Source organism: Alligator mississippiensis, unplaced genomic scaffold (assembly GCF_030867095.1).
Source record: "Alligator mississippiensis isolate rAllMis1 unplaced genomic scaffold, rAllMis1 scaffold_133, whole genome shotgun sequence".
Taxonomy (NCBI): Eukaryota; Metazoa; Chordata; order Crocodylia; family Alligatoridae; genus Alligator; species Alligator mississippiensis.
Genome location: NW_026775371.1, coordinates 1 through 12,023, shown reverse-complemented (window position 1 = coordinate 12,023; position 12,023 = coordinate 1). Strand labels below are relative to the sequence as shown.

The 12,023-nt window shown below is 49.9% G+C and overlaps 1 long non-coding RNA gene across 1 annotated transcript; it reads right to left on the bottom strand.

The window, feature by feature from the left end:
* Positions 1-4,473: 4,473 nt before the first annotated feature.
* On the bottom strand, positions 4,474-11,793 carry LOC132247304 (uncharacterized). Its single transcript, XR_009458622.1, has 3 exons — positions 8,753-11,793; positions 7,234-7,294; positions 4,474-4,683 (listed from the first exon to the last, which is right to left on the bottom strand). It is a non-coding gene; the product is annotated as an uncharacterized LOC132247304 (long non-coding RNA).
* Positions 11,794-12,023: the final 230 nt, after the last annotated feature.

Sequence of the window (12,023 nt, the reverse complement as noted above, 5' to 3'; positions counted from 1 at the left end):
TTTAACAGTAGTCAAGAATATTTTGATCAACTACGTCCTACATTCACTCTTGCAAGAAGTAGACTTGACCCATCTCTCCAGCTGCACGTAGAGCAGGTGCAAATTCACTCCATTCATCAGACCCCAATAGGAAAGTTTTCAAGGCAGGTTTTCCTAACACTGCCACCACGGGATCAGTGTTAGCGAGGGGTGCACCAATGAAGATAGTCTTGGTCGATACACATAGCCCACTATTAACCAGCCATATCTGCTGATACTGATTGGATAACCGATTTACAGGAGCACAGGTGGGCAGCGCGGGGAGCAGCTCCCTGAAGGTAAGCCTGTGGAGGGGAAGGGTAATGGGGGAGAGAAGAGGCATGGCGGGGCAGACTGAGGCCCCCACAGTCAGGAGGGAGTGGGGCAGGAGCAGGGGCAGGGGCTGGGGTCTCTGCCCAGCCAGGATGGTGAATGGGACCCGGAGCCAGTGCAGGGAGCAGGACAGAGCCGCTGGTGGTTTGTCCAGGGGATCAGTGTCCTGGTGCTTAATAATTGCAGTGGGGGCACTTGACATAAAGGTCGTTGAATGAACTTGAGTTCAAGCGCTGACGCCACCATTTTTAAGTGCAGGGACATTTTTAACTTGCCACTTCCACGCCTCACCTGGGGGTGGGCGCAGTGGTGGGGAGCACATAAATGCGGTGTCTCGGGGCACGGCCAGAAGGCATATATGTTTAGTGATGAAAATTGGTGGCTACACCGGGCAAAACAAGCCAAGAGCTGATAGCGTTGATTTTCCTTTTATCAGTGCTGATCCGACACACAACCGATATGTTGGTGCACCTCTAGTATTACCAGCCGAGATCCCTAGTGCAAACCTACTATAGCCACAACTGTTACCACCTTCTCCAGTGTACGCAACACATTTTCCTCCCAAAAAGGAGCTCTCATATCAGCTGCGTCTTATATACTGAAGCTGCAGAAGAAAAGCAATAGTTAAGTAAAACTGGTCGAAATATAACTTGAATCCAAGCCTACAAATGCCAGTGAGAATTTGCAGCCCCAGAGAGGGAAGGGCAAGAAGAGTCCAGCCGAGGTCAACAAAGATGGTTGGGGGCCGGGGCACATGGCTTGTGAGAAGAGGCTGAGGGCACTGGGCTAATTGAGTCTGGAGAAGAGAAAACTATGCGGGGAGGACTGAATAGCAGCCTTCAACTCCCTGCAGGGGGTGCGAAGAGGATGGAGCTGGGCTGTTCTCAGGACAAGGAGCAATGGGCTCAAGCTGCAGCAAGGGAAGTTGAGGTTAGATATGAGGAAGAACTTTGTCACTAGGAAGGGGGTGAAGCACTGCAAAAGGCTTCCCCAAGAGGTGGTTTTTACTCAAATCTAGGATCCAAGACCCTCACACTCATCCCAAGTCATTCAAAATGTGGAAGTCACAGTCCATGTCCCCAATTTTCTCTTGAAGTTTTCAGTAGATATAGTTTATTTAAAATTCTTTTTGATTTTCCCATTCGGGCTGTGAACAAATCGACTACTCTGTTTTGAGTCAGGTGAGACTTTCTCTTTCTTTCTCTGACCTTCATTTCGGGCATTCATTGCCCTGGTCGTCCTCAGCTGACCCTTAGTTTCAAGGCCAGAGACATGTCTTAAGTTTGGTGGTTGGCTGCTTGCTTTATGGAAGGTGCTGAAGAGGTACTGTGGGGAATAGAAAAAGAAACACAGAAACAAGGGGAAAACACATTTATTTAAGCAAAATCAAGATTTTAACCGGTGAACAAAAATAGACAGACGCTGATAGGGTTGAGGATATAAGAAGGCTGTTGATGAATCCCACAGAGCTGGATCTTATGAAACGCTACCTCAGCAGGTGGCAAAATGCTCTTCTGACATGTTTGGTGCACAAAGACGTAATTGCTCCTGATTACTTTCAACTGCCCTAAAAAGATAGCAGAATAAGATCAGTTCCCATGGCTCGTACCCTTTTGGATGCTTTGAATGGTCTTCCAGGAGACGAGGGTCCAGAACCGAGGGCTCCCCCTTCCCAAGAGCGTGCTCCGACCACTACAAAGCTGTTCAAAAGGTGGCCAGTGTGGCTGGCCAGTAGGGGGCGCTCCTGTGTTGAGCCACCCACCTCCCTGCGCCGGACCACCTTCCAGGCTCTGAGTGCCTCCCTGGGGTGCCTCCTGTCGGCCGACCACTTCCCTGGAGCACACCCGCTAGCCTGGGGTTCCCGCAGCCACCATCCAAGGCTTGGGACTCAATTCTGGCTCTGCGCACCTTGGAGAACACAGGCCGGGTCATCCAATGGGTCCTAGACCCAATACAGGCACTTGGGGCACTTCCCCAAGTCAGGGGCTTATTAGGGAAGCCTCCCTTAGTCCGCAGACCTACGGGGCCTCCTCGGCATAATTTAGACCCACCCCTCAATAAGTCTCCCACACCGGTCACAAGGAGAACTTTGTTGAGTAACGGTATCCCACCCCATACTGGTGAACAAGTTAAGAGGCTGTGACGTGGGTGACTACACAGTCCGGTGGGTGGCGAATTGGCTAGAGGGTCGCACCCAAAGAGTCGTGGTGGATGGGTCGGTCTCAACCTGGAAGGGTGTGGGCAGTGGGGTCCCGCAGGGCTCGGTCCTTGGACCGATACTCTTAGGCAGCCACAAGGTCGCCTCTCAACCTTCTCCTGTGGCGGCTGAAAAGGTCCAGATTTTCTAGTCTCGTCTCATAAGGCTTGGCCTGCAAGCCCTTAACCATACGAGTGGCCCTTCTCTGGACCCTCTCCAGGTTATCCACATCCCTCTTGAAGTGCGGTGCCCAGAATTGCACGCAGTACTCCAACTGTGGTCTGACCAGCGCCCGATAGAGGGGAAGTATCACCTCTTTGGATCTATTCGTCATGCATCTGCCTCCTAAAGCATTAAGACATATTTAACAGTAGTCAAGAATATTTTAATCAACCACGTCCTACATTCACTCTTACAAGAAGTCGATATGACCCATCTCTACATCTGCACATAGATCAGATTTAAATTCACTCCATTCATCAGATCCCAATAAGGAAGTTTTCAAGGCGGAGGTTCCTAACACTGCCACCAAGGGATCAGTGTTAGCGAGGGGCGCATTAGTGAATTTCTTCTTGGTCGATACACATAGCCCACTATTAACCCGCCGTATCGGCTGATATCGATTCTAAAATCGATTTACAGGAGCACAGGTGGGCAGCGTGGGGAGCAGCTCCCTGCAGGTAAGCCTGTGGAGGGGAAGGGGCATGGGGAAGAGAAGAGGCATGGCGGGGTCGGGGCAGACTGAGGCCCCCACAGTCAGGGAGGGAGTGGGGCAGGAGCAGGGGCAGGGGCTGGGGTCTCTGCCCAGCCAGGGTGGTGAATGGGACCCAGGGCCAGTGCAGGGAGCAGGATACAGCTGCGGGTGGTTTGTCCAGGGGATCAGTGTCCCGGTGCTTAATAATTGCAGTGGGGGTGCTTGACATAAAGGTTGTTGAATGAACTTGAGTTCGAGTGCTGCCGCCACCATTTTTAAGTGCAAGGACATTTTTAACTTGGTGCCTCCACGCCTCTTCTGGGGGTGGGCGCAGTGGCAGGGAGCACATAGACGCAGTGTCTCGGGGCACGGCTAGAAGGCATATATGTTTAGTAATGAAAAGTATCTGCTATACAGGGTAGAACAAGCCAAGAGCTAATAGCGTTAATTTTCCTTTTATCAGTGCTGATCCGACACGCAACCGATATGTTGGTGCACCTCTAGTATTACCAGCCAAGATCCCTAGTGCAAACTAACCTACTATAGCCACAACTGTTACCATCTGCTCCAGTGTATGCAACACATTTTCCTCCCAAAAAGGAGCTCTCGTATCAGCTGCGTCTGATATACTGAAGCTGCAGAAGAAAAGCAATAGTTAAGTAAAACTGGTCGAAATATAACTTGAATCCAAGCCTACAAATGCCAGTGAGAATTTGCAGCTCTAGGTAGGGAAGGGCAAGAAGAGTCCGGCTGAGGGCAACAAAGATGGTTGGGGGCCGGGGCACATGGCTTGTGAGCAGAGGCTGAGGGCACTGGGCTAATTGAGTCTGGAGAAGAGAAAACTGTGCGGGGAGGACTGAATAGCAGCCTTCAACTCCCTGCAGGGGGTGCGAGGAGGATGGAGCTGGGCTGTTCTCAGGACAAGGAGCAATGGGCTCAAGCTGCAGCAGGGGAAGTTGAGGTTAGATATGAGGAAGAACTTTGTCACTAGGAAGGGGGTGAAGCACTGCAACAGGCTTCCCAGAGAGGTGGTTTTTACGCACAAATTTAGGATCCGAGACCCTCACACTCATCCCAACTAATTCAAAATGTGGAACATACAGTCCATGTCCCTAATTTTCTCTTGAAGTTTTCAGTAGATATAGATTATTTAAAATTTGCTTTATGGAAGGTGCTGAACAGGTACTTTGGGGAATACAAAAAGAAACACAGAAACAAGAAGAAAACGCATTTATTTAAGCAAAAACAAGATTTTAACCGGTGAACAAAAATAGACAGACGCTGACAGGGTTGAGGATATAAGAAGGCTTTTGATGAATCCCACGGAGCTGGAAATTATGAAACGCTACATCAGCAGTTGGCAAAATGCTCTTCTGACCTTTTTCAAGGATCCCTTTTTGGTGCACAAAGACGCAATTGCTCCTGATTACTTTCGACTGCCCTAAAAAGATAGCAGAATAAGATCAGTTCCCATGGCTCGTACCCTTTCAGATGCTTTGAATGGTCTTCCAGGAGACGAGGGTCCAGAACCGAGGGCTCCCCCTTCCCAAGAGCGTGCACCGACCACTACAAAGCTGTTCAAAAGGTGGCCGCCCCCTCCTCCAGCCACGGTTTGGAACAGGACTCACTGCAGCTGGTGTGAGTTGGAGTATGGTTAAAGGACTGGAGACTTGGGCACCTCCCTAGCATTCATCTGGAGAGCAGCAGCCTATTTCATTTTCCATGACAAAATGGCACTTGTCCGTCGCTGGAACTGCTAGAACAGGCTACAGGTGCATTATAGACAAGAAACGCGGTAACAGCAGTTTCTGCTGCTTACGCTTCTGCCCGGCTCCAGCAAAAGTATCTCTGCACGTGACCCGCTGGGAGCAGGATGAGCAGTAGCGGCCTTAGGGGAGGTAAACCAGGCGACCACCCGGGGTCCCACACTTTCAGGGTCCCCAAAATTTTGAACCTAAAACAAATCTAGAATGTAGCTCAGTGGTAAAAAAAAAACTCTTTCTTTCTGTAACTTATTAAAAACATTGTTCTTTCTTCAACTTATGAATACTGATTATCAAAATCGGTGTCGGAGCAACGGATTGACCACTGACTCTAAATTTAATTTGTTGCGAAAATCTGCCATTCTATATTGATAATATGTCTCTCAATCAAATAGGTTTGTTAACACTCATGTTCAGAGTGCTGTATTACTTAAATGTATTATGTAATATTCTCCACTCCGGTTCCTTAAAAATGAGTTACCCTGACTATCTGTATTGTCAGCGTTGTATTAAGATACTTTCATTGCAGTTTCATGATAGGGCAACACGAAATTGAAATTGAAAATGTCCAACTTGCTGATAGGTCATCAATAATAAGCTTCTAATCGCCCCAAATGACTCTTGCCCAGGGCTCCGACAACCCTCAGGCCACCACTGCAACGGGGACCAGGCTCAGCAGTTGAGCTCCCTGATACTCAGGTCCTCACTAGGGCTGTGCGAAGCGGCTGTCTCGATTCGGATTCGGATTCAGCCATTTCGGAGGGACAGTGATTCGTGTGGGTGTTTTGGATTACTGTTCCGTTTTGATTCAGCCGAATCTGTTTGGGAGTTTCGACACTGTTTTGGTTATTCGGCCGTAGGCTATAATGGGGAAATACTAAAATACCTATAACTTTGTCATTTCTGGCCTGATTTTGAAGAAACTTGCAGAGATGGTATCCCCTTCTGAGGGCATGAACCCAGCCAGGTTTCAAGGACATAGGTGCAGGGGTTCTGTGAAACAACACCTCAAACTCTTCAAAGAAAAACTGGTATCACTTGCTGGCGCCGGCAGCCTGCTGCCATCCCGCATGCAGATCCGGAGGCCCAAACCCCACGGGAGGGCAGCGGGGCCGTGCCAGACTCCTCGGGCGGGGTGTGGGCCCCTGGATCTGTGCACGGGAGGACAGCAGGCTGCCGTCCCTCCCCCAGAGCACTGGGACTGGAAGGGACCTCAGGGCCAGATCGCAGACACTGCCCAGCTCCAGATGTCAATATGAGAGCAGCCCTTCCCCTCCTCTTCCCCCTCTCTCTTCTTAGTTTCTGTTTCCCTGCAAGCCCGGCTCCAAAACTCCAAAATTGGCACCGCTCCCCCACCTCCACATTTCCAGACCCGGGGGGAATATTGTGGGCTGGATGACACTGCTGCAGGGCAGATCTGACCCACGGGGCAGGGGCTGAGCATCCATGTTCTAGGCCTTTTGTCTCCTCTCTCTCTGCTGCCAGCTGTGCTCATCACCCGGCAGGCTGCCTTGACTTGGGAAGACTACTGGAAGAAAAGCACTGAATACTCCAGCTTTCTCTGCTTAGTTTGTAACTAGATTGCCTCCTGCAATCCAGAAAGGTCTGATCGTTTCTTTGATCCTCCTTTTCCTCTTGACATACTACTGAAGTCCCTTTTTAACTGCTTTCTATGGCCCTTGCTATTTACATTTCAAATCATATCCTGCCCTGCCTAATTTTCTTACAATCTATGACAACTTCCATCACAGCAAGTTTCTCAGCAATGCCTCTCTTGATCAATAATTTCTAATCAATGACAGAAAGACCACAGAGCGCCCCATGGCCACAACCAGGAACTTGAACTTAAGGCTGCTATATGGCACGTTCCTGCCATGACTGTCGGAGCATCCCGCTCTGAGGCGATTCATAGAAAACTTGGAAAGTCTCACTTCTTCCCAATGTGCAACAACAATTCTAAATTTCCAGAAAAATTAACCATTTCTTTCTCTGGTCAGAACTGGTTCTAACCTTGTCTTTGGTTTTTTAGTGAGTATTACCGCATGCAGCATTTTTAGACAAAGGGGTCCAGTCATGATTTTCTGGATTGTCTTTACAGCTCAACTTTTTGAAATTGAAAAAGTGAAAAAAAGCAAGTAAAGTTGAATCTCCCAGGCTAGAACAGGCACCCGTGCTCCGCTCTTAACTAGGAGTAATGGAGGGAAGTAGCCTGGAAAACAGACGCTTACCTTGCCTACACTAGCAGAAGAATCGTTTTTTTTCTTGCTTGTCTGTGATTTCTGACCAGACCTGTGATGAAAAGTAAAAAATGTTTAGTCCCCATGCATTTTGAATGCTGCATTTCCTGAACAAACCATTTAACAGGGCATCGTGACTATCTGTCCTGAGGTCATGCTTAACAAAACACTTCTGTGTAACTGGATTGTCAAATGGCAGGATGTGAAAGCCATGAAGGCCCCACAGTTCATGGCCCTATATTGAAGATCAAACGTGCCCTGTTTGCTTCTCCCCCTGTACTGCTGGAAGAGTCTGCGAGGTGCTGGGAAGTAATCCAGCTGCAACACCAGAGCTCCACGCAGGCTCACTGATAGCTGTACACAGGTGTACCTTAATTCAGCACCCGATAGCAGGCAGGCAGGAAAGAGTGTTAAGAGCCTCTATCTACCTCGCCTTGAGCCCTGGGGCTTATTCCCCCTGCCCCCCCCGCCAGCTACACTACTGCCTTTCATTTGATACTATAACTAAGAACCAGGGATCCTGGTTTTCTCTGATTTAACAAGCCCCAATTAAAATGTGGATTTGGGGAGTTTTTTTAAATGAGAGGAAATCCGGATCCCCACGAATAACTCACTTGCAGCACTGCCTAGTAGGTCGTTCAAGGACCCTCCCCATGCAGGGGACCTCAGCCCTCTCCGCATAGCACACGGCAGACAGGGGGACTGCACAGACCCCAGCACCGGACACGCTGCTCCATCCTGCCAGGGATGGGAAAGTAAAAGCAGCCATGCGGGTGCACGGCAGGCCTTTGCGAATGCACACAGCAGCCAAGGCAGAGCAGAGACAGTGCTGGGGAAGAGACCGCCAGGCACAGGGCAGGGGAAGCTGCTGCTGCTCCGCACACAGCACGACATGATGGCTCTCCCGCTCGCTTTCCCGCAGGTGCTCTGACACTTTCATCGTGGACGAGGCTGTCAGGCTGCAACTTCAAACCGAGGGCCTTGGCCTAAGACCACGGCTGCGCATCTTGACCTGCCGCCCTCTCACTACCCGCTCAGGCTGGTCAAAGCCATCCTGAAGTCTCTGGCAGGGCCAAGCCCTGTGTCCCCTCCCTGCTACCAGAGTGGTAACTGGGGTCAACTATGGCTCTAGGCCCTAATTCTCTTCAATTGGCATCTGGGCCCTTGCCTCCTCCAGACAGGGAAAGGCACGGTTTCCTTTCATGGGGAGAGAAGCAGGGCTGCCCCCACCGGGGAGCCATCCAGATCCTGCAAGCCCTGCGGCTGAAGCCCTGCTTCACCTGGCAGGAAGCAGAGTCACAGTAGGAGGCAGTAACCTCACTTACTCACCCAGCCGTGCCCTGCCCACCTGCCCTTCTGCAGCTGAGTCCGACCTTCAGGTTAGACCCAGCACAACGGTGGAGGCAACGGATGGTGACAACACAGCGCCCTCTTTTATCGTCCCACCCAGCATGTGCCATGGGGAACTGGGATAAGGAATCAGGTTTAGATATTAGCAGATCTGACGTACCTTCGAAAGCGACAGGCAATACTACACACTGCAATGGTGATAAGCAGAAGGAGAATCACGCTTCCTATGATTATCCCTATTAAAAAGGTATTGGAGGATGCTTGGAAACACAAAGAGACACAAGGTTATACTTTCTTTAATTCAGCCGTTCCTGGTACAACTGTAACACATGTTTTAGTGTGATTTGACCCAGGTACTTTTAGGACTGCATGCCTGTGCACGTGCTCGCTCTCTCCGGCTCTCCTTCTCCCCTTCCCTCTCCCACCAGTTAACTAACAGTACAAACCCTGTAACTGGTTTTCTCTGTACATCAGGTGCCAGGATTCGTATTGGATTTGCGGACGGCCAATAAATAGAGTAGGAGTAGAGAATCGGTGCAGGTCTCTCTCACTGGAAAAGACCTGGTGCCTATGCTTTCACTGAGGAGCAGGTGTGCACACACCGAACAAAGGAAGGATGCATTCAACTGCTTCCAGGTATATAGCACAAAATCTCTTTTGCAATCTCTTGAAAGGACGGCTCTCCTCAGTGCTAATCACATCCCTCAGGAATCAGGACCCCTGGAGCCAGGAGCAATGTTTCGTGACCATGCCATGCCCACGGCTTGTGAGGCAGCGCTGCCACATCTAAAGCAGAGGTGTTTTGGCTATTGCTTGCACCTCTGAGCTAAGGGCCAGGAAGGCTTTCCTGGAGCCAACTGGCAAATTGTCTGCAAAGGTAGCCAGGCACTGCTATAAATGAAAATAGTAGCTACGGAGCAGGGCCAAAATGTTTGTGCCTGTAACTAGTAGGGTGAAAGTACTAGACGTTAGGAAAGCTGATTTCAGTGAACTCAGGCGATTAGTCAAGGACGCACTGCAGAGTAGGAGTTTTGAAGTGATGGGAGCCCAAGAAGGGTGGCTGTGCCTTAAGGAAATGATCCTTCGGGCACAAAGAGAGACAGTCCCGATGTGAGGAAAAAGAGGGAAAGGGGCCAGGAGGCTTCCCTGGCTGACCAGAGAAATCCAGGGCAGCCTACGGGCCAAAGGGGAGCACATAAAAAGTGGAAACAGGGAGAGATCACCAAAGAGGAGTATACCTCCTCTGCTCGCGCTTGTAGGGAGGCAGTTAGACGGGCCAAAGCTGCCATGGAGCTGACGATGGCATCCCAAGTAAAGGCCTCTCACTGGGGTTGTAGAGAGGCAGCAGCAAGGCGCCAGACTGCCATGCGTAGACCCTGAGATGGTGCAGAGTCACTTGGAAAAACTGGATGCTTTTAAGTGGGCAGGCCCGGATGGGCTCCATCCGAGGGTGCTGAAGGCACTGCTCGACATCGTTGCAGAGCCACTGGCGGGAATATTTGCTAACTGGCAAATTGTCTGCAAAGGTAGTGAGGCCCTGCTATAAATGAAAATAATATCTACGGAGCAGGGCCAAAATGTTTGGAAATCAATGAGTCAAACAGAAGCAATGAATGTGGTATTTGTCCTAATTGAGGTGCTGGATGACATTACATTTCTCAGAGGAGAGGAGAGCTGTTATAAAAGCTGTGTCCACGTGTGCTGTGTCCCTTTCTAGGATGGAAACTCTACTGCAGAAGTCACTGGGGTCGGAGATCGAGAGCAGTGGTTTGCAACCTGCGGTCGGTGGACCTCTGGGGGTCTGCAGACTATGTCTAGGGGTCTGCAAGAGATGACTCTGATCAATCAAAAGTATGTGAATGCGCACACTTACAAGTCAAAGGGATCCACACACCTCCGCTGGAAACTTTTTGGGGTCCACAAAGGAAAACAGGTTGAAATCCACTTTATATCTAGAGTGAGAAGCGGTCGAAGAGCACTCAGCAGCACTAGGGCTTGTGCAGTCTGTGTGCTTCATTTTTGGCTACTAAATGTAAGAAAATTGGTGGTCTAATATATTCCATAATCTGGGTATGTCCCATAAGCATACCCTCATCCAGGATCATGCATTACATAAATCTCTTGAAGGATTTAAAAAGGAAGGCAGATTAGGCAGAAAAGACTCTCAGCAAATAAATGACCAGGTACACAAGCTTATTTGAACCAAGGGACAAACCCAAGAGACACATCAACCAAAAAAGGCAGGGCAATATGCAGAGTGGTAAGATTGTCACAGCACTTAGTAACAGAGGTAGATGGAGGAGGGCCACTGTCAAGGCTTCCTCCAGATCCTTTCTCTGTACAGTATGGGGGGGCCCATCCAAAGTCGCAGTGGCAGTTTCCGTTGCTGTTGCAAATCTGAAATACAGCAAGTGCGTAAACTGCAGGAAACAAATAATCTAATCCATCTTCTATTTTGGTGTGTGATGAGTGCCTCCTCTTTGGCCTGCACGCTTGGTATCCCTTAAAGCGCAGTGGGGGAGCAAACTGGCCTGCTAATTTGGTCCCTCTAAATCCCTCTACGTAACAGGGCGGAATAATGATAACAGCCTCTGCATCTCTGGGCTAGAAAGTTAACGCACTAGTTTTGATTTAGGAGTACTCATCTCAGTTGAAATTGGAGAGTCTGAATGATAAGATGTCAAGGCATCACTACCACAGCCTCTAAACCCAGAACTGAAGTCACGTAAAGACCCAGGGGGAAAAACATGAAGTGAGAACCCAAAAGCTGAATACACATCAGAGCAGTTTTCTTCTTTCTCTCTTACCTCTGTGACAAAAATTGAAGACCTGTGTTTCATTAACTCTAGTTAACTTCAACAAAATCATATTTCTTGATTGTTTTTCCTCACCAGTCATATAGTTTCAACGCAGCGTGAGACCCACTTAGCTTGTAGGCTGGCATTCATTATCCTTTTTGAAAAATGGCACGAAGTGCTAGAGGTTGGGAGACCACCCGTCCCTAAGGCAGGATGGTCCCACTGTGGGAACCTCAAGTCCTTGTCTCAGGCTGCAGGATTCTGGGGCAGTGTTTCTCCTTGGTTTGCAGTGCCTGCTGGGATCGGGAAACAGTGGGTTTCCCCTTGCAGGCTGGCAGCATTCAAGCGTGCAAGGGGCTGCCTGGAGAGGGGCTCAGGGGGCCCTACGTGCACATGCACGCCCACATACATGCCCTTGGCCAGGAAATACAGTCGAGAAGCATGGAGAGCAGCTCCCGGCAGGTAAGTCTATTGGCGGGAGGGGGAAAGTGGGAGTGGGGGCAGATTGAGGCCCCTCAAGGTGAGGGAGTGGGGCAGGGGCTGGGGGTGCTGCCCAGACAGGCAGTGCACGGGTCCAGAGAAGGGAGCAGGATGGAGCCACAGGTCCATACTCTTCATTCTACTTTCCCTCCT